This window comes from Enhydra lutris, unplaced genomic scaffold (assembly GCF_002288905.1).
Source record: "Enhydra lutris kenyoni isolate GAN:26980312 unplaced genomic scaffold, ASM228890v2 scaffoldscaffold20, whole genome shotgun sequence".
Taxonomy (NCBI): domain Eukaryota; kingdom Metazoa; phylum Chordata; class Mammalia; order Carnivora; family Mustelidae; genus Enhydra; species Enhydra lutris.
In genome coordinates this window covers 14,625,352-14,648,633 of record NW_019154104.1, presented here as the reverse complement: position 1 = coordinate 14,648,633, position 23,282 = coordinate 14,625,352, and positions in this window count along the sequence as shown.

Here is a 23,282-nt window from a genome sequence, read left to right as displayed (position 1 = left end):
TTTAAATTATTAAGTCCAAAGACAAAATATAAATGAATGCTTACATCTTTACAGCTTCTTTCTAGATTTTTGGATTATAAAATTCTGCAAATATTCACTACAGCTGGCACCTTTCTCATATCTCAGGTGTCCTTGACTTACCAGTTCCCTACACACATGCTTACTTTGCCAACTGGATAATCCATCATGAGACTCCACATTTTTCACCATGATCCTGACATGTCAGTTAACTGAATTAGTGTACTCTATCCATACATAGGTTACCAGTTTTCAAAGAGAAAAGCAAATTTAGTTAACCCTGTTCCTTCGGATTTCATTAGTGGAATGGTTATGCTCTTGACTCTCATGGGCATGGGGGGAAAAAGGCTCAATGATGTCAAATTATGGAAAGTTCCTTTTTCCTGCCTGTCTCAGATAATTTATATAAACTAAAGCAACATTCATCAATCTCCATATTGTGCCAGGTACTGTGCTAAATGATTTGGATCTGCTAGTGTGTTTAGTCCCTGAGTGGTAGATAGTTTTTTCCTTATCTTAAAGATAAACAAAGACACAAAGAGCTTAATGACAATTTGGCAAATACACTCCTAATCATGTTATAAGTCAGGCCTTGCTGAGATAGACATCAGAGGGGTTTCGTGGAATGGGGAGAGGTACTGAGACCCAACAGGATTGGGCTGGAACCCCAGCTAGACTCTCACCATGCATGGGCAAATTCCACAGTCTCTCCAAAATTTGTCTTCCTCATCTGAAAAAAAGGACACCTCAATGACCTTGCCTTGCAAGGTAGTTTGGGGGAAAAGTGAAATAAAATGTTTTAATTGTGACTGATACAGAGTAGGGGGGTCAAAAAAGTTATGCTCCTTTATTTCAAGTCCTTTGCTATTCTGTATACAAGAGCTGCCTTCTAGAATTAGAAATCTTGCACTAAATTCCACATTAATAAAAAGATTTAGTAACATATTGTCAAACAATGTTAGCAAGTCAAGACTAGTTGTAATAGACAAAACCAGTCTTTTTCTAGTCATATATTTGATTGTAAGCATGACTGCAACTAGTAAGTATGTGGCATTGAAATATGGTAGTGCCCATCTGTCTGACAGCACATTTTAATCAAGTGGCCAGGAGTTGGGATATATAAAGGGAGTCTAGATTAGAGAAAACTTACCAGAGAAGATTCCAAATAATGGTTAATGTGGTAGATTCATCAAAATCTAAGTAGCATTTGTTCAGATACATTGGTTAAAGTTCATCAACAGAAATACTTTTTCACTGTTGTTCTATGAGGAAATGTTGAGACTACACCATCCCTTTTCAATATGTTTAACTCTGGCCATAGGCTTAGGAATCTGAAAAGTTTAGTTCAGATTCTTGGATCTGAATCCTTGGCCTATCCTTTACTAGCTGTGAAACCTGGAGTAAGGTGTGCAGTAACCCCAGCTTCATCTGTGAAATTGGAATGATACTGTCCTCCCCTTAGTGCTATTCTATTAACTAAATGAGCTGATGTGAATCTAAGTGCCCGTTATAAACACAGTGCCTGGCCCATAACCCTCAAACAGTGATGGCTAATTGTGCCTTTCTAATCATTGGGTATTGTCCTAGAAAAAAATAAGCCAAAAAATTCCTTCTAAAAGTTTAGAAAGGGTATATATTGGAGAGCCTAAGAGCAATCACTTCACTCTGTCACCTAAAGTCATAATTGTTTTTATTCCCCTACAGTTGAAATCATATTGATTCTTTGAGCTCTTCTTGAATATTCCACCAGATATATGCATAACCCTATAAAACCCATTACTTCAATCAACTCCCCTTCAGTATCAGGTGCATAAGAAAGATTCAAATAGTAGCCTGTTCATACCTCAAAGGACAGTCTTCAATCCCTTCCAAATTACAGTCATCATTGCCTTAGACACGTTTTCAAAACTCTGTATTGGGTTTCCCGCCATACAATTTCTAAATGTCACTATTCAGTATATATAATCCAAAAACCACTTTAAGCATTTACTCTTCTGATAATTCAACCAACACTTACTGAACACTTCTGCGCCATCCAATCTACTATTGGCTGTTGTTACTTTGTTTCAATGAAGACAGACAATGGATACAAACCTTTAGTCTGTAGATCCCTACAGGCTAAAGTTCTCCTCACCCTATTCAAGATGAAGTTTGAGCTTTCTCCAAAGATATCCAAGCCCTGCACTTGTCCCAGTTCAATTAAAATCTTGATAATTCTGCTTGAAATTGGTTTTATTATTAATGTACTTATTGGACATTGACTAACTGATTTCTATATCTTACATCGAGAGACTTAAGGCATATACAACATACTAATAGAATACAAATGATACTACAGCAACTTTTCTGACACCAACAAAATTAGGTGTCAGAAAAGTACAAACTACGTTCTTTGGGGGTTCAGAAGAAATTACTTATGGGAGGGCTTCAGAGAGGAGGTGATATGTTAGGTAAAACTTGGAAACTTGATAAGCAGAGATCAGAGCTACATGCCATTTCAAGCAAAGCACTGAAGTGGAAGCAAGCAGGATCATTGTCATAATTTGGATGGATCCCAGATCATGGATAAAGTGTATTAAGGTCGGTCTGATGCAAGTTTTTTGAAATTTTGTTAATGAAAGGCAAGAATAATGAGAGGATGTCGAGAAGTTCCCAAGGTCAAGGGCCAGCTATTGAGTACAGAGGCCACAAGCATGTTTGAAGAGAAAGGTAATAACCAATGCATTTGCAGAGAACCTGAAGGATGATTCGAGAGCTCAAGTTTGCATATAGACATATTACTCTGAACGAAGGAAGGGAAGAGTATCCTTTTGATACAACAACAAAGGAGAGAGTGGGATAAACAAAACTAACATACTGCAGTGGAGGTGACAGAAGTAGAGACAGGTATAGTCAGCCTCAAGGTTGAAGAGAAGGTCAAAGTCACTGAGCAGGGAGACTCTGAGCACATGGCAGAAGTCTGCTGATGATCCCGTTAGGAAGACAGCCAATAAAAGCATCAGTCAGAGGTCAGTTGTCATTCTCTGGTATTAAAAGTCATACTTTATATTTTTGCTACATTTCCTTTTTATGTCCTGCCTTGAAGTCTAAACTTGTGTTTCCAAATTTAGAGTTCTTTCAATTATGTAATGCTTTCTCTAGAGAAGCAAGCCATTTTATACTTTTTTTTTTTTTCCCCAGAAGCATTTGGAGTGGAAGCTAAGACAGAAGATGATAGGCTGCTGCATGTACCCTACTCAGGCTGCCACAACAAAGTATTATAAACTGGGCAGCTTACCCAACAGAAATTTCTCTCTCACAGTTCTGGAGACCGGGAGTCCCAGATCAAGATCTGGTAGGGTTTGTTTTCTTATGAGGGTTTTCTTGGCTTGTAGACAGCAGCATTCTAAATCTGTCCTTTAGTCTATGTATGTGCTGTGTGCAAGGGGGCGGGGGAGAAAGAGATCTTCCTCTTCCTATAAGCCACAGCCCTGTTGGATCAGGATCCTACCTTAACGACCTCATTTAACTTTACCTCCTAAAGAGCATTTCTCTAAATACAGTCATATGGCGGGGGAGGAGGGGTTGGCTTCAACATACGAATTTGAGGCGACACAATTCAGTCCATCACAGATGTGTATGGTATCAGAAATTAGCAAGGTGAAAATTTCAAGAGCTCAGAGGAGTAAAGGAACCCAGAAGCAACTCTAGCCTTGGAGTACTTAGATAGGCAAGGTCGAAGTGCAGATAAATCTAGGAGAGACTAAACCACAGAGCAGGAGAGAATCACAGGACTAAGTGCGGGGACTGAGAAGCAGTGCTAGAGTTGTCACAGGAGAGAGGAATAGCTATAGGGAACCCAGGATTAGGTATGGAGGTATATTAAGTGAATAGTGTGAGCTTCAAGAGGCTGTGAATTTTTGCAGTGGCTATTAGGTCCATGGGTTCTCTAGTCAGAACCCCATGGCTTGTATTCTGGTGCTATAACTTCAGATAAATTATTTGGTCTACCTGAGACTCACCCTTCACACCTATGAAAGAAAATTATAATTACTTATCTTATAAATTTGTCAGGAAAGATTGAATAAATTCATATAAAATGCTTAACATATGCCTGGCACATAGTAAACCTTAATAAATGCCAGTCATTATTACAGTTCGGCCTTGTTATCTGACTCAAGCACGATCAAAATTAGTGACTACCTCCATGGCTATCCAGCACCAAAAAGGGCATAAAAACAGAAGCAGGCTCCCCGCTGAGCAGAGAGCCCGATGTGGGGCTCGATCCCAGGACTCTGGGATCGTGACCTGAGCCGAAGGCAGAGGCTTTAACCCACTGAGCCATCCAGGCGCCCCCGTGTAAGCTCCCTGTTTGTAATGTTCTCCTCATTTCCTTCACACTGATGGATGAAATGGGAAGGAGGTTGAATAAGCTCACTTTATTTTTTAGATGACACATATTAAATTGACAGATGCACTCTTAGGAGGTTCTAGTCCATTTCAGGAAAGTGTTGATATGAGGTCTTTAAGGGTCAACAGTCCTATTAGAGAGTGGAAGACCACCGGGGAATCAGGAGGAAAAGAAAAATGAGGGAAATGTCTGGATTCAATAGGAAATTGGAGGTGCTAAGAGCATTTTAAGAGAAACACTTGCTTTTTGACCAGCTGTGTGTTTTTGTTCAAAGGGACAAGAAACTTAGTACTTTCAATGAAGTGTAAGAGAACTGCAGACCCATCTCCACAACGTTTTTTTCTCTTTTACATAATCTCACCATCCCGCAAGAGCTCTCGAGTGCGTATTTTCACACGGGAACTGGTCATACAGGATGTTAATGCAGAACTGGGTCAGGTTGCGGGGTTTCACGTGTGCAGAGCCAGGAAGTGTCTCCTCTGGGTAGAAGGTGTGTGGACTGCCCGGTGTGTTCCCTCCGTGCCTCTGGGAAGCTTGCGCAATCCTGAGAACTGAGGATCTCTTCCTTAGATAACCAGGCTGCTGGGGACCTAGACATTGTGTCTGGCTTTATTTTTATGTTATTAAACATGGGTTTTTTCTAGCTTCACTTAACACGTCTGGAGTACGAAGCTATTTCAGTCAGGCAGAGCTCGGCCTCTCTTAGAAACATTGAGGATGGATTTCCTTGTTGGTACCTGTTACTCATGAGAGGCAAAAAACTGATAATTTGGCTGCTGGCAAAATTCCACTGCAAGGGCTAATAGAGAGTTCTGGAAAGATGCCCACAGCAGCCAGATTGCGTGAAGTACTTAAACTACTCTTTAAGATCAGTTCTGCAGTTGGGAACTTGAAATCAGCCACAGTTTCTATCCTACTCTTCTCTGTGTTTCTCATGTCTTCTGTCACTTCCCCCAAATGTTATCCCAAAGTGGATTCTCTCTCTGTGTGTCTCTCGCACATAGACATGCTTATGTGAAAATGTCACAGTACTTTAGAATTTAACACTTTCACAAGCGTTATCCCTTGCCTTATACAAATATTAATGATATGATATTACATATGTTAGTGGTATTCATGGCTCAGAAGAAACACTAAAGGAATCACAGTGTGGACTATCTCCTAAGTTGCACTATAGACCATGGCAGGAGTGGAGAGCTAGGTATCACAGACATGAGCTGTGTTACTCAGTGTCTTCCTGACCTTGAGCCCATACCTTAAATTCTCTGCAATGTAGTTTCTTTACCTTTAAACCAGTGCTTCTAAACTGAGGGCAATTTTGCCCCTGGGAGATATTTGGCAATGTCTGGAGACATTTTTGATTGTCACAACTAGGGAGACGCTATTGGCCTCTAGTGGGTAGAGGCCAGGGATACTGTTAAACCTTCTGAGTATACAGGACAGCACCCCTAAGAGAGAATTATCCAACCTAAAATGTCAATTATAATGAGGTTGAGATATCCAGCTTCAAGATGTAAATAGTGTCTATCCCATTCATCACAGGAATAGAACGGAGCTCAAATATATAAGAAAACATAAAGTGGTCTTCCATGTCTGATGTTAATACTATTTGACACTGGGCATATAGACACTATAACGGAATCTAGAGAAGAGAATGGATTTATTCTCCTGGATTAAAATCCACAAATGAAACTATCAGATTAAAATATATTCAATACCTCCACTAAATCTTGTTCCATAATTGTGGTTTTAAGCCAACTCTCTAAACATAGGAGAAACAAGGAAAAAATATTAATCTTAGAAGAAACCTACCATTCAGTGACTAATATAGATAAAGGAAATTGGAATCCATGCAACTAATAGACTTTTCTATTAGCATACAGTTATAACACATCTTTCCTAATAGAAGCGAGCTTAAAATAATAAGTTGTTTGGATCACATTAATTAACATTGAGCTCTATTAGATTTGCACCTGAGGTTGGGTTCATTTTACCAGTACTGATGAATATCAAACTTAACAATATCTAGCCACATTATATTAGAATAAAATGTGTTTTACGTGGAAGGCAAATTTTAGACTAGACTCTTAATAATGATCTTTTATATTAACTCAGATAACTAGAGATAGTAAAAAATGAATCAAATTTCAAGAAGCCAGACTACAACATCAGCTATAATAGTAATGAGAATTAATCCTTTTTGTAGCTTTTATTGTGCAGTGGCCTCATATGTATATATAACTCTGGAGTTTACAAGTGATTTTTACAGATAAATTGTTTCTTTCCTTATTTTTGCAATGCAGTCCTCTTAAAATTTTAGCTTGAGATCCAGGGACAAGATCTGAATTTCTTCACAGAATTTTATTTACGTGAGTATTTTTATTGGGAAGGACCATGAAATCTTTTATCAAAATTACAATAAGGTTCATTATAAAAAAAAAATTTTTTTTTGAGAGATCCCCTTAGGATAAAGGCTTATCTTCTACTAAATGCTCATTTTCACCGAAGTCCTCCTTAAATCATACTGTATTTCTTCAATAGCAATATATTAGCAGATCATCTCTAGAGGTACTAATTGATCAATAATCTTAAAATTCTTACTTGACACAGACACACTTTTTTTTTTTAATTTAAAGATGCAGATCGGAAGCTCCTCCATATAGCTAAATTGAATAATTATGCAAATGCATCACAATATTATTTAATTGGACCTTTTAGAATGAAAATAACCCAGGTGTGCAAAACTCTTTGCAATCTGGAACAACCATTCTAACATATGTCTGCCAAGTCACAACATCTTTCATGTTAAAACGCAGAAGAAAACAGCTCTGGCTACCCTCGCAAGGAAATATACATGAGAGAGCATGTAATTACAGTACATACAAATTCCCACGTTGCTTGTTACGGAATTCCCACCGTATAAGAACAACGATATAGATAGACTGGAACTCCAGAGAGTTGGTAGTTAAATAAACAGAACTGTCCCACACCCACCAATAGTAGTCACAAATGCCATTAGTTCTTAAGAAATACAACCAAGGAAACACAGAAATCCAACATTTCTTACTACTTTTGAGATTTAACGTACCACTGGAAACACAAACTCCTACAGATGCTGACGTTCCACCCAGAGCCCGTTCTCCTTATTTTCTCATTTCTATCTCTAACAGCTTTCTCTCATCTGATAAGAGATTTCCAAGTACCGCCCTTATAACTGCTAAATGAGTTACCTGCCGTAAGATGCCTCATCGGATTCTCCCGGAGGGCCCAGTTCTCTTAACCTTTCCATTTCTTGAACCAGCAATTTAACTGAAGAGTATTTGCTTCTCAGCTTCTCAGCTAAAGACACAACATTTTCCATGAAATATCACTGTTGAAAATGTGTATTGCTCAAAATATAGCCAAATGTCTATACTTCTTTATGTTCCAGTAAAGACTCTAACATGCAACATAACATAAAAGAAGCTAAATATTTGGACAAGAGTGTTCCAAATTAATACTAAATAACTGAAAATTATAAATTCAAAATCAAGACCAGAAAAGTTTGCATTCATTCTCAGCCATAGTTCACCACAATTTGTAGTAGGCAGATTCAGAAACCCTTTTCTTTGGCACGTTTCTCTTTTCATACCCTGTCTTCTTCAGGGGACAAATATCATGTTAGCTTTCCCCAAACCCTGAGAACACTTTGTAGAGTCCCTTTCAAAAGCAAGAATGTTCTTTTTGGTTCCATGCCCAGAGTGACAAAAGAGGAAGCCAGGTCCTTCTTCAAAACCTGCCATATGCAATTATCACCCCGTGGACTTTGAAATCGAGGCTCCAGAACTGTTTCATTTTGAAATATTTTCCTGTGTACCATGACTCATTTCCTTTTAATGATATTAGAGTAAATATTTATATTTTTCTCAGAATAGTTTTTTTTAACTTTGAAAAAATTCAACATCTGAAGAATTGAATTTTGATTTTTTTTTTTAGAATTTATTTATTTATTTGTCAGAGAGAGAGTATAAATGGGGGCAGGGGCAGTAGGCAGAGAGAGAAGCAGACTCCCTGCTCAAGGGAGCCCAACCTTGGGGTGGGGGAGGGGGGGGTTCGATTCCAGGATGTTGGAATCATGACCTGAGCCAAAGGCAGATGCTTAACCGGCTGAGCCACCCAAGTGTTCCTGAATTTTGATTTCTCCTTGCACATTCTTTAGGCCTCTGTTCCAGGATTTATGGTTACCTTTGCTCGGGGGGAGCCCCTTTTTGGCAGAGCCTTTGCTTCTAGGGGTTAGAAATATAATGTGTAAGATAAATTGAATAGCTACACACCAGATGATACAACCGATGGACTAAATGGAAGAAATTTGTGGCAATTAATATAATTATTCAAACTGGAGCGTGGCCGTTGCTTTAGGGTTCATATTTTTCTTTGTACGCAACATAGATGGGGATTCAGTGTAAGCATAGGTAATTAGAATTTCAACACTAAACCACATCCCTGCAAAGGGCAAGTGAGTTTTGTTGTTGATGATCATAAGAGTTACACAAGAAATTGGATAGTGATGACAGGGGAGCATCACCCTATCAGACTTGGCCACTGTTAGGAGGATGCATTTCAAATCCTGCCATACGTGGAATAGCCTCGCTTCTTTGTGGACAGTTATTTAAAACTACATAGTAGGGGCGCCTGGGTGGCTCAGTGGGTTAAAGCCTCTGCCTTCAGCTCAGATCATGATCCCAGGGTCCTGGGATCGAGCCCCTCATCGGGCTCTCTGCTCAGCAGTGAGCCTGCTTCCCCCCTCTTTCTCTGTCTGCCTCTCTGCCTGCTTGTCATCTCTGTCAAATAAATAAATAAAATCTTTAAAAATAAATAAAATAAAACTACATAGTAAATTTCAATCAGAACTCAGTACTCTGCAATTGATTTCCAAGTTCTCAGAATTCTGCGTTATTAGGGTAGAATGCTTTCTAGTAAGATCTTTCTAATATTGTGAACAAATACAGTTATTCTTCTCAATGGAGTTCAACTGGGTGCTATGGACGGTTCAAAGAATTTGGACTGAAGTGGTTCTGTGCGCTGAAAGAAGCCCCCTGGTAAGCAGCAAAGAGGCTACACACAATCCATGGCTCTTGCTTTAATAGCCCATGCATGGCCCACTTTGCCTTCCCAGTGTTTGCTCTCTTGGAGCAACCAGCTCCATGTTTAAGACCAGGCAGTCAGGCCTGAGAGTTTCCACGTTGAAACACTTGCCAGTTGACATTGGATACACTTCTAGGTTGTTAAACCCAAGAGCCCTTCTTGAGCTAGAAAATGGTAGATTTTTATTGTTAAGCCTGGCTTGGAAGAAAGTTCCACCCACTATTCTGGACAAGAGAGAGAACTAGCCCAAAAGACAGAAAGCTATGTGTGGTCCTGCCTAACTATGCTTCCTAAAATCTACGTAGCAGCATTATAATATGAGCTACCCAACAGACGAAGAGCTGCTCAGAGCTGCTTAGAGCTGCTTAGAGCTTTAGAATATAGGTAGAGAATTATTGCCATGCAGTCTCAAAACTCCTCAGGCTGAGAGCTCCAGAAAATGTCATATATCTGAACATTAGCACAGTACAAAAGAGAGATGTAGAGTTTTCCAAAGCAATAAAGGTCCGTTGTGCCCAACACTTTTTTCTAAAAGCTGGAGTTGCTTGATTGAAAATTTGTCAGGGTTTATGTAGCAATTAAAAAAAAAAAAAAATCCCTGACCCATTGGCTCCTACGTTGTTTCTTTTGGCCTATTGTTCTTGTGCTGATTTCCGCAGTGGGCCCTTCCAGTGGCTGGTCTGCACAGGGGGCATCAGCTTTCAAACCTTAATCCTTAAATTACATGCCTCCTCTCTGTCTTTGTTCAGTGTCCCATGCATCCAAGATAATACTCTTAGCATCCTATCCTAGGATATTGTCTTCTCACTGCAAGAAACACAAATTATTTCCCCATCCTAGGACTCACTAAGAAAGGAGTGTTGTGAAGTGGTTACGTAATTGACTTTTATTCTTAAGAGAAAAGGCAACGTAAGACGTGCGTTTCCATTATGTAAGGACATAGTGTTAAGGGAGTGGTAACCACAGTCAATTAAAAATGTTTGTGAAATGATCTTACTCACTTTGGAGCAGTTTTGAGCTCTATTAGCAATAACACTTCACTTCCTTAAGTCATTGGTTCTCTCCAAAGATCATCTTCTCCAGTCCTTACATTTTACAGGCAATAATTCTCTGGGGCACAGAAAATGTAAGTCACTTGAAGTCAGAAAATCAGTAAGTAAGAGTGCCTCCACACCTTGCTCCCTAGTGTTGTATCTCCCCTAGGAAGGTCAAGAGAGCTTACTTTCTCGAAGTTTTGCTTGTTAGTAGGATGTATAACCAGGGGTGGGGAAAGACCCAGCAGCATCAGATTTTACTCATCTTCCTGGTTTCTCTGGAAGCATGTTAGCTCTTCCCATCTTTTTCCCTCTCATGGCTTTATTCTCTGGGCCACTAATAGTGAATACCATTGCTTTACAAAGTTATTCTTTTCACCACTAATAGTTCCTTGATGTCACTTTCTGTAAAAGTATCACACCCGAGTTATTCTCTAGAGACTTTTGCATAGTTAAGTCCTTGCTTTTAGGTTCTTTTTTTTTTTTTTTTTTAAAGAAATGTCCTAGGGACTGTGGGTTAATCAAAGCTCTTCAAATATGAAGGCTATTTAGAAGCTAAAATGCACATTCTTCAGCACTTAAGCTCTGCATGCAGTATCTTTGTGTCTTGATTTATACCCATTAGCCAGATCTGCAGGGTACATTGGGAAATGCCTATTTTGCAGTAATTATTTAGTGGGTATTTATCATGTGCTATGGCCGCATAACTGTAACTCCTCGTTCACTGTCTTTACCCATCTGGTCAACACTGCCCACAAACTTAAGTAGCAGTGACCAAGGACAATCGTCTGCTGTGTGTTCCTGTCCTGTCCAAATCTTGGCTGTTTGCAGTAAGACTGAAAAGAAGAAAACCCAGGGCTGGTTCAGAGTACTTCCAAATGCTATTCATAACTAGAAAGGTAATCTCATCGGGTTCTTGCATGTGGCTTTGCAGGTCTTGCATTGCTTGACTCCAGAGGATACTATTTATATAGACCGTGAGAGGAACCCCATCCCCTAGAGTTGTACCAATGGGTGCATCAAAACAGTAGGTTCTCTTGTTTTTTGTTAAATATTTTCAAGGAAACATGACACCACCCTCATCTGCAAGGAAAATTTAGGAAGAGCCAAAACACAGATAAAAACAGAACTGGTATAAGGACAAAATGACTTCTCTAAGTCGTTATGATACTGCTTCAGTCCTAGTCCTTAAGCCAGCATGTATTTCCATTGCCTTGTGCCTTGCCTACTTGCCCTTTAGAGTAGGAGAGAGGGGTGATGACCTGCCACTACCAAAAACTCTGCTTAATCATCTAACACAGATTTTCCTAGTTAGTTGTTTATAAGGGCTAATAATATTTTGTACTAAATAATGTATAGTAAAAAAAAAAAAAAAAAAATCAGCTTTATTGTTTTCAGCATGAGGGACCCACATGAGCCCAGCCTTAAGCCATGTGATTTTGTAAAGACAATACTTGGTACTTACTGAGTTTTAAGTTTCAACCTATAATACTATCCATCTATCTGAAAAAAACAAATACGACCTTTTAGCAAATGGCATTGGGGGAAACATTACTATAGATTAATACTACAAAACAGGAGTAAAATTAATGAGCAAATGTTCTAATGGAGTCACTGCCTGTGAGCCCATTAAACTTCTGCATAAAGACAGGGACCGCGAGTGGGTCTCAGGGTTTCGGCATGCTGACTTTCTTAATTAAATGTGGTACAATTGCTAAAAGTAAACCTTTTCGTGTTTCTCAAATCTTTTAAGATACCTCATATGGTCATCACATGTAGTGTGAAAACTTAAAAATCAAGGAACATATCCATCCAAGACAGCACAAGCAAAATAGATCATGATGTTTACTAATACCATGAAGAAAGAGTATGGAAGCCCACATTGAAAAAAGGTGACCTCATCTAGAGGTGTTATTAAAAGTGATCAGGTGGTCACTGGCACTGCTGTTTCCAGAACTGCTTATCACGCTTTCTCTCTCTCTAACCCTCCTGTGAAGCCAGGCTGGCATCTTACCCTTGTCGGGGCACCATGTTGCTCTGATAGACATGGTAGGCTCTGTGGTTCTCAAAGGACACAGTAGGAAGCCAATTCTGGTGTCTTCTGGTCTGCCTGGGGCTGTGCTAGTAACATCCGTGCCTGTTCAATGAGTACAGAGAAAGCCACTTTTATTCATACTCTAGAATGATTAGTGGAGCCTTCCGGTTTGAGGTTAAAATGGAGAAGAAAATAATAGGGTATGAAAAAAGAACAATGTGATGATCTTCCCCAACAATTGATTTATGGTGCTTTAAGAAAAATTTCTATAGAGTCAATGATGGATTAGGGTATTGTATGAAAGAAAATGATGTGGGACAGAGATATTCAGAGAGCACTTACACTTTAACAAATCAGGCAAATAACAAAGGAATCAAATCATTTAGACTACTTTTTGATAGGTACTTATTAGGTAACTGACGTATCTGCTGTGCTACTCATAGAACATTCAGAGCATTTATTGTGTGGTCCTACAGTCCATGTATTAGAAACTGTTAGGGAGCTTTTGATGTGCCAGTGAGAGCGTTTACTACTCTTTTAACATTTCTGGAAATACATGTATATGTTTGTGTTTTTTTTTAAGATTTTGTTTATTTGAGTGAGAGAATGAGAGAAGGGGAGAGAGAGAGAGAGCATGAGAGGGGTAAGAGTCAGAGGGAGAAGGAGACTCCCCGCTGAGCAGGGAGCCCAATGTGAGACTTGATCCTGGGACTCCAGGATCATGACCTGAGCTGAACGCAGTCGCTTAATCAACTGAGCCACCCAGGCGCCCCTCTGTGTATGTATTTTAAAAAATGCTTGTATATGGAATGTCTCCTTTGATTGATTCAGTATCCAATGAAGTTTATCTCCATTTTATAAACAAGAGTTTATGGCTTACTCAAGGTCACAGGGGGTGGATCACAGCTGGGACTTAGTTCAGGTTTTTTCACTAAAGTTCAACCTGATTTTGCATTAAAACCCCTTGGGGAACAAATGCAGATATCCAGACATGCCTGTCATCCCATCCCCACTGGCCCCAGTAAAGTGATTTAGTAGGTCTGGCTTAAGTGACCTGAGATTGTGAAAAAACAGAACAAACAAATGAACAAACAAAACCCAAAAATCAACAAGAAGAAGAAGCCCCCATAGCCCCTCTGAATACCTCATTGTGCAATAATAATTTCAAAGTCATAAGAGCTTGAAATAAATCTGTAGAGATCCTAGGATCTCCTGTAGAAGTTGTTTTTGTGCCTAAAGAGTAGCTTGTTTGTAATTTTCCATGCTCACTGAGAACCAAATATTAACATTCTATTTCAGGATTGCATTATTGTTTAATGTAAAAACATGTAAGATTGGGTCCATTCATGACTTTTCAACTTTTTAGGTATAAAACTTTGGGCAAATTAACTTCTTTCAGCCCAAGTACTAATAGGTAAGATATAATTGTAATGATTCACTGAAATAAAATACATCAAGCATTCAAAATGATGTCTGGCCAAGAATAAGTTCTCAATAATACTTTAGAACATCTCCTTCCAGAACTAGGTTTCTGGTTAATTAGTGGTTTAACTATATGATTACAATTCATATTTTCTTTCTCTTTCCTCATATTTTCAAGGAGGTCACTATGGTCATCATTTGATCATATGTGTTTGTCCCTAAGCATCTATCTTTACTAATCTACTGGCTCATATGCATTGAGTTTTTGGAATGACTAGGGAATTTCTTGTAGCTCCTTCTAATCTATAACAGTTTCATTTACCAAAAAAAACTAAGAATAATCTCATGATATGTGCCATCCATGCAGACATCTCTGCAGTCTTCTGCTCCTCAAGGCTCAGGTCAGACACAGTCAAAGCATGTAGTCATAGTACAGCATCTTGACATCAAGTGCATGAGTCTTGGGCCAGTTTTTCTTCTTGTTTGCATAGTATTTGTTCCCACTGATTATGAAAATGCCTTAGTGGTAATGATTTATGAGCACTGTATGTTCCCTGCAATGAAAATAGATTTTAGGGAAAAGAGGGTGTTTTCGAGATACAGTGAGTTGTAGTGTCATGTGTTTTCAAGTTCAGCTGTTTCTCATGAACAACTTATACGCTTTAAGGGGCCTGTGGAGAGGAAGTAATAGGTTGGAAGGCCCAGCTGCTACCACCCAAAGAAACTCTAGAACAAAAAAAAAAAAACAAAAAACCAGAATTCTGGTCATATGGGCACCTGGGTAGTGTAGTCAGTTAAGCATCTGACTGTTGGTTTCAGCTAAGGTCATGATCTTGTGGTCATAGCATCGGGTCCCACATCAGCTTCATGCTTGGTGTGTGTCTGCTTGAGATTCTCTCTCCCTCTCTCAAAACTCTTTAAAAAAAAGAATTCTGATCATAATGACAGAGTAGATGAGCTTTTGTGGACAACAGAAGCAAAATAAACCTTCTTGAATAATTTATTACCTTATAAACACAATCGTAAAGCGTCAGGGTACCAGTTTAGGAGAAAGGCCCAAGTGCTGTCAGATTCTGCTATCAGTGGCTGCACTGCCAGAGGAGGCAAAGATAACCCAGTACGTTTTTACTACGCTGGTCACCATTCCTCCTGCTGATAATTTGTTTGGCTCCTTCCTTGCTATTGCCTAAAGACAAGCATCAAAGTTGGCAGCTCTAGGTCTGAATATTCCATTTATTTTATCTTTAGCTTTCACAACTGCAAAGCAAAGCCCGAGTTTTTAATAAACATCGCAGCACTGGTTTATTAAAGGGAGAATGAGTTAGATAGTGGTGTATTTTTTCAGAAGGCTTTTTCAGCCAGCCATGGCTGAGAAGGTCCAATTTGCACTGGAACTGCTGACTAGAACTCAAGGAAATCCCATCTGGATTGGAGAAGAGTAAAAGAAAACAAAACCCAATAGAGAATGCAATGCCTCGTTAGTTTATGAAACATTTACTCAGTGCCTGCACTCAGGAATGATGTCACTGAGTGAAATCATTCAGCAGTGATTTCTTGAGCTCTTACTATATGTCCAGCTCTGCTCTAAGTATAGTGGAGAACAAGACAAAGTCTCTGTTCTCGTAGAGCTTACCTACCAATGAGGGAGGGCTGAACATAAATGAATGGGCAAGAGTCTGCTATGGAGAGAATCAAGATCAGTTAGGGAGCAGGTTGCTACTTTAGTAGGGGCTGCTTTTAGAGGCCTCTCTGAAGAATAAAATTAGAGGAGAGACCCAAATCAGTGGAGGCAAAGAGCAAGGAAAAGTGTTCCTGCAGGAAAAGCTAGAGAAGCATAGCCAGAGGCGGAGACATCCTGGGACTGAGTTGCTGTGAGAGATCAGTAGATGAGACGGGAGTGGTGACAGGCGGCCAGCTGATCACAGGGCACTTTAACTGTGGGTCAGGGTACAGAGTTTGGGTTTGGGGAAACCTTTTTTTTTTTTTAATATTTTATTATTTTTTTTTTATTTATTTGACAGAGATCACAAGTAGGCAGAGAGGCAGACAGAGAGAGAGAGAGAAGGAAGAAGGCTTCCTGCTGAGCAGAGAGCCCAATTCGGGGCTCAATCCCAGGACTCTGGGATCATGACCTGAGCTGAAGGCAGAGGCTTTAACCCACTGAGCCACCCAGGCTCCCCTGGGGAAACCTTTAAAGATCTTAAGCAAGAAACTGATTGATCTGATTTATATTGTATACTTTTTTTTTTTTTTAATGAGAAGTGGGCGGGTCAGAGGGAGAAGCAGACTCCCTGCTGAGCAGGAAGCCCGATATGGGACTCTATCCTGGGACTCCAGGATCATGACCTGAGCTGAAGGCAGTCGCTTAACCAACTGAGCCACCCAGGCATCCCTATGTTGTATACTTTTGAAAGAGCACTTCGGCTCATTATGGAGAATGGGTTTTAGGAAGTGAATAGTGAAGGTGGGAAGATAGGTTGGGAGGTTACTACAGAGTTCAAGCAGGAATCAAGGTGGTTTATGCTAGGACCTGGATAATGGCATTGGGAAAAGTAGACATGTAAGGAATTTGTTGCCAGAGTAGAGTCAGTGAAACTTCCTGGTACACTGGATATGTGGAGGTGAGCTGGGGTAGGGGCCCAAGTAGAGGACTAGTTAGGGGTTTGTACATCTGAGTCAGACCAAAGAGATGGGAAATCCTAGGGGAGATAAAAGTTTAGGAGGCAAAAGAAATCCGAAGCTCTGTTCCAACCTTTGGATTTGAGAAGCCTCTTAGGTATCGAAGTGGAAATGTTGAGTGGGCAATTGGAGATGGGGAACTGGAATTCTGAGTGGGTGGTGAACTGGAAATCATCGTCCTATAGATGGTAAGATGTGTAGCCAAGAGGCTAGATGGGATCACTCAAAATATTAAGGCAGGGGCCAGCCTGGAGTGAGAGGCAGAGAGAGAAAGGAGGAAGGAAGGAGGGATCTCAGGCTATTCCAACTACTGGAACAAAATATATCAGACAGGGCTTCCATTTTTCTGACTGGCACACAGTTGACTTTTTATGTTGATATAAAATAAGTATTTTATATTACCATTTTGGATTTTAATAGTATTACAAGGGCATAATCATTTGCAAATAATGAGCTATTGCTGATGTTACCTCTGAAAGTCTACCTGGAGGCAAGGCGAAGAGCCAGGGAGCAGTTGCTAAGTTCATGGCTTTGAGCCCTCTTTATACTGCTCTTTCTCATTGTTTCATTTCATGAATATATTCCCTCCTGATTAAAGAAACTAGCACCAGCAAGGAGAGCTTTTTTGAATCCCACCCACTTCACAACTCAGAGCTCTGCGTGTTGCAAGCTGTTCTATTTTTTGTAGTTTAATTCAGCACATATGCACTAAAGACCTATGGTGTGTCTTGCTCTATGCTAGACAGATTAAAACACGCAAAATAAGCATACAGATTCAGCTTGTGAATCAGGGAACTTTTAATATCCTAAGGGAAGAAAGGCTTACTTGCACTAATACCTGGTGAACATGAAAACAAAATGAAAAGAATAGTAGTTCCTGGAAATTTCTTAATAGAGTTTTCCTTTTGGGTATCTTGCTGTATTAACACTTCTGGGAGGAAGGAGCTAAAATATTACCTGGACCCTCGGTTCCCTCCTGTCCTCGTCTTAACGCACAGTTCTGATGTCTATTGAGATGTGTGTTTCCAAGGGGTTGGAGTGAAGAGCAAGTGACTTGACTCAAGTCACGTGGTTTGCTAGAGGACAAGAACTCACCTCCAGGTCTGTCCACCTGCCACTAAATAAATAGGTCCTTATGGAAATGATTCTAAATAAGAGCTCTTCAGAGTACAGCTCAAACCCACATGAAGGGTGAAGTAAAGTAATTATGAAATTACATACAGAAATAATAAAAATTCACTGTTAAAAGATGAACTAAGCAAGCTTTAGGAACTTACTAGCCTTATTGGAAGGGTAGGGACAGGGCTTCAGAAGAAGCAGTAATAATAGGTATTTGGGTTAGGGTTTTGGATTGAGCCTCTTTGTTTGATGCTAAAGCAGACTCCAAGGATCACACTTGGAGTAGCACTGACCTCAGCTGTCTGGGACTCAGCCTCTTCTGTTGGAATATGAAACCCTAATTTTACAGCGGATGCTATGGCGTCGGCTTTGAAAACAATAGTAACATCTAGAAAGCCCTTTAGAATTTATAAACACTTTCACATTCAAATTCTTATTAGTCCTATAAACCTATCCTGTGAGGTCTGTTAATTGAGCAAACATCATAATCTCCATTATTATAGGTGAGGACACTGACTCAGGGAGGTTAACTGACTTATTCAGTTTCTTAAGAGGCCAGTATAGTGGGCACCACATCCAACCCTGGACCTTAGGTCTCCTGACCCTAACATCTCTATCCTATATGCTCTATCCCATATTCCAGGCGCAAGGCAAGTCATGGTGGTGATGCATGATTTTAATGCCTTTATGGAAGCTATAGCCTAGTTGGCAGGGGTGGGGGGGAGAGGGTAAAAATTGCAATTAAACATATTAACTGATTTACTCATTCATTAGTTCAGTCCGGAAATGTTTGATTGGTTATTAGTATTCTAGTTGTAGGCAAATAAAGATAAAGATTCCATGTGTGCACTAAAGTCCTTAGAGTCAAGTTGAGGCTAAGAAGAAAGCAAATGGAGTGCAACGGAGTGTCGGGAGTCACCAGAAATCTCTGCAGGGCACAGCAGGTTCACAAACAAGAATGGAGATGGTGGGAACTAAATTAAGGCTCAAGTAGAGGATTATGTGAATATAGGGAAAGAAATCATTAAGGTCCTTCCACAATAAATGTTCTATCTTACTAGTTTTAAAATGTAACGCTACCCACTGTAATGTTGTAATGTTGTATCTGTTCTCATCCACTTAAGTATGAAAAGTTACTCTAAACTGGGCAAGCAGATCACTAATACAGAAATACAGTTCTGAATATTGGGCTTGATGGTGTCCTGGACTCTCTTGTCCATCTTGGAAGCTTAATTTATCTCTCTCCCCATCTCTTGATTTTTCGGTCTCTCCCTATCTACTCTAATGATGTGTAGAAACTGAGTTTGGGAACAGACAGTACATGAGCTTTTTACTTGGGGCATTTTTGTTCACCATTAAAAAAAAAGGTTAAACTTTTTACTTAGAACCAATACCATATTTCAGTGAAGCAGGTTTCTTCACCCCCTTCACCCCTTCACCCCATTCCTTAAGTCTGAGGAAGAGCTTGTGAGACGTCAAGAGCATATGCAGGGATCATTTTGTAACACAGATGACAGCCTTTCCCATATTCCTGGATTCTATATCCATTTTAGAGGCTCCATTTTTATTCTTGGCCAAACTGTGATTCAGAACTGAGCCATTGATTATCCTGAAAGAATCCCTCCCTTCTTCCCATGGACATATAGAATAGCAATCAGTGAAATGTTTTTGTATTTGCCGTAGGAGGGACAGAAAGGAGATCTACCTCATAGATCTAACACAAAAACCTTGAAAATCCTCAGTAGGTATTTGTTCTCCAGACTTTTCTGTTACCCACCCTACTTGGAATGGTTTAACTCTTTTCCTGGAATTGCAACCAGACTCCCATGAGGGTTGCCGCCTCTTCCTGTCTCTCTCCACTATTTTCCCTCAGAAATTTAAAATGTTTGCGGTTATACAAAGTAGTTCATTCAGGTCTTCTTCTCGGGCCTCACCTGTACACACAGAAAACAATGTCCGTTCGCAAGTAGGACCCGCTCTCCCAAAGAGAAAGGTCCGCGGTTTGAGTTATATCAGTGTGTCTTTGGAGGGCATCAAACACAACTCCAAGCAGTTTAGAAACTTGTCTTTGAAACAAGCACACTCCTCAAGGTGAATTCTGACCAGTGGAATTCCATCTTACTGCATTTGATGGTTTTAAAAGTCTGACTTTACATTTAGACAGGGTTATTTGGACACAGTGGGATTAAAAAAAAAAAAGGTTGCATCAAAATATGCTATTTCAGGTCAAATTATTGTATTATTTGTTCTCAATGGCAGGCATAATTGTAAATCGTTCTGCACACCCAGCAAGTAGAGACATAGGTAACAGAACTATGTAGTTACTGAGGATAAAACCCAACACAGCTGATGAAAGATGAAAATAAAGCTGGGACATGATTTTGAACTACTAGCAATACTACTTTGTACCTTACATTAGAAATCAAACAAGCGTGTGTAGGTAACTATGGCTGACATATTATGAAAGTGTCTATGCACTAGAGTTTGTGTTGGCTTCAGTGAAACTATGGCTTCCATGGGTTTAAAAAATACTTATTTTATTTGCAAAGTGACAACCATAAATTTTGCTATGTTTGATTGTTTCAACCAGTGATTTCTGGAATGTAAGTGATGTGTCATACTTGTGTGAATTTTAAAACAGGCTATTTTGAAATAGGTAAATTACTCAGTAAAAAACTAGGACACCCAAATTGATGGGTCTCCTCAAAACACCCTCTTAACACCTCTTATTATCCAGGACTCTGTATATACTGGAACTTATTCTTTAAATCTCATACTTAGGCCAGTTATGTTTCCTACTTTAAAAATTTACCTATGAAAAAAAAACAAAAACCAAAACAGCCCACTTGAGTATTATCAAAACTTTGTTCTGCAGAAATCATTTGATGCCTTATGAGGCCATTTGAGTATTTTTAGAGTCTTCTTACACCATAAAATTCAATGTTAAAAGTATAATTACTTAAAAAAAAATCAGTGGCAACAAGGGTTTTTCTTTTCCTATATGAATGGGATTTTTTTTCCCTCCTTCTAAAACCTCCCAGCTGCCCTTTGTGAAGTTCCTACAATAATGATTAACATTATTAAACCAGAGACTAAAAATCTTGGTACGGACGGACCCATGGGGGACACGTTACTATAATTATTTTAAAATAAAATAATAAAAGGGGCGTCCCAGAGGGGGCCAAAGTCTGACACATCCTCACAATTTATTTCTTTTTGTCAAAGTCACCCAGAAAAGTTCCTAGGAGTGACTAGGATTGTGTGAGAACCAGGTGCTCTCAAGTGTCTTACCTTTGTGGTTTGCCTGCCTGGGTTTCCAAGTCCTTGGTTGGACATTAATGTTCCCACAGGGATATAATATTGAATATAACTCTTGAGATTTCTTCCAGTAGAGGCTGAGGCCATTTCTAAACACACACACACACACACACACACACACTCACTCTCTCTCTCCCCCTTCTCCCCTAGCCACTCACTCTCCTCCTCTCCCTCTCTCTTTTCCATTTTTCTCTATATAGATTGGATGGAACATTTGTTTCCCACATGATCTCTAGAAGACTGGTATAGTTCCCCCCAGTGGACTTGGAGTAAACCATGCTCATTTCCTGACTATCCTGTACTTTACAGATATTGGCACTGTGCCACTGTGTTTGGAGTGGAGAGGGGGTTTGCCCCTGTTACTAATAGAGATCTCTACTGATCTATCTGCTATTTGATTTATCAGGCTCATTCTATGAACACCTTATTGTCACTTATGGTACCCTGTCAATTCGGCAAAACTCCAGAAAACTCATAGGCAACAATGCAGTTATAACTGCTCTATGACTAACAAAATATGCCAAGTCTATGAATGAATATGGGATAAGTTTTTTAGAGCAGAACCACAAACTCATATGTATTTTTACCTCAGTTCCTGCCACTACAGGCTTTACTTCAGCCCACAACATACATACACGTGTGCACCTCTTTTCCTTGTTGTAATTGGCAGAAAGCCACACGATGCCCTTTGCCCCTACTGGAAAGGCATGAGACTAAGTCCCGTACCTTCCTCCCACCCCCAGATCAGTTTTGTCTTGCTGACCTCTCCCCAACCCTAGCTTGCTGTTCTGTTTTTCTACTTTCCCTAAATGCAACTTACTTTAAGCATGTATTAATTTGATTACCATTCCTACAGTTAAAGAATAGATTACCCATTTGTCAGTCTGAGCCACTTTCTTCTCTTTCAAATGTCTACTTATGACGTACATCCAGACTGCACGCCCTTTTTATTTTTTTTAAAGAAGCAAAACAAAAAAAAAATTAAGAAAATGCAAAATTTCTTTTTAAAGAAAATGCAAAATTTGGTTTTAATTTTGGCTATCACCAAAAGGGGAATCAATAAGCCAGAAAAGCAAAAAAAAAAAAAAAAAGTGTCCCCTTATTGCTCTGTCTGTGCCTCCTCAGCGTGTGCATCTGGTTGTTCATCTCTGAAAGTGTGTGCAATACTTTTTTTCTTTAAAAAAATATTTTTGTTCTTTTCTCCCTTTTTCTTTGGGAATAAGTGCTTTTTGTATTATATCTATATATATATATCAATATGTTTCTTTGAATTGCTAGATCTTTAACTTTAGATTTGGTTTTATCCAAAATTATGAGAAAAAAGTGATGAATTGTTTTCTGCAATTTTTCCCCACTCCCTCTTTAAATGTGGAACAACTTCAGCGGCAGAATCTCCACATCCACATCTTTCGAATTAGCGCCTTCTCTCTGGGAATCCCATGCAGCAGGGGTGGCGGGGGGAAGACAGATGAAGTCATTCAGACAGCACCCTTGTTCTCTAGGATAGTGATTAGAAACCCAGCAAGTGGGCTCCTCATACAGGCTTGCCTTTCCATCACCTCTGCAAGTCTCTAACCCCCTTCCCTCACTGACTCTAGATGGGGCTGTGTGGCTGCTGGTGAAGTTGTTCAACTTGAATGCATAAATCTAGTCTCCTTGTTTTTGCTTTTAATCTTTTGGTCATTATTATTAGTATTATTTTATGTATTTTGGCTACTTTGAGTAGGAAAGAAGTGTAACTGTTTTTATTATTTGAAACTCTAATTTAATGACACTGTAATGATTTTTGGAGTAATTGCATGTTGAAGAAGTTGCAGCTTAGGGTGTGTGAGATTGTGTTAGAGTTCTGTTCTTTATTTCTGTAGATGGGCATGTGTAGGCTCATTTGTTTTTGTATATTGCCCATCCCTTCCTTACAGCCAGAAGCTCTAATGCAGCTAGATCACTCCGTGCCGCCCTTACATGGACATGGCGACTCACTTACACATTCACCCTCATCATCATCATCTCTTGTGTAGTACACTCATAAATACGACCCTCCCCTCTTGGCACCTTCCATACCCCCCTTTCTTCAGCATTGTTCAAATTTATGTGCTGTCATCCATCCCCTTAAGGAAATCTAAAACTTGTCAAAAAGACAAAA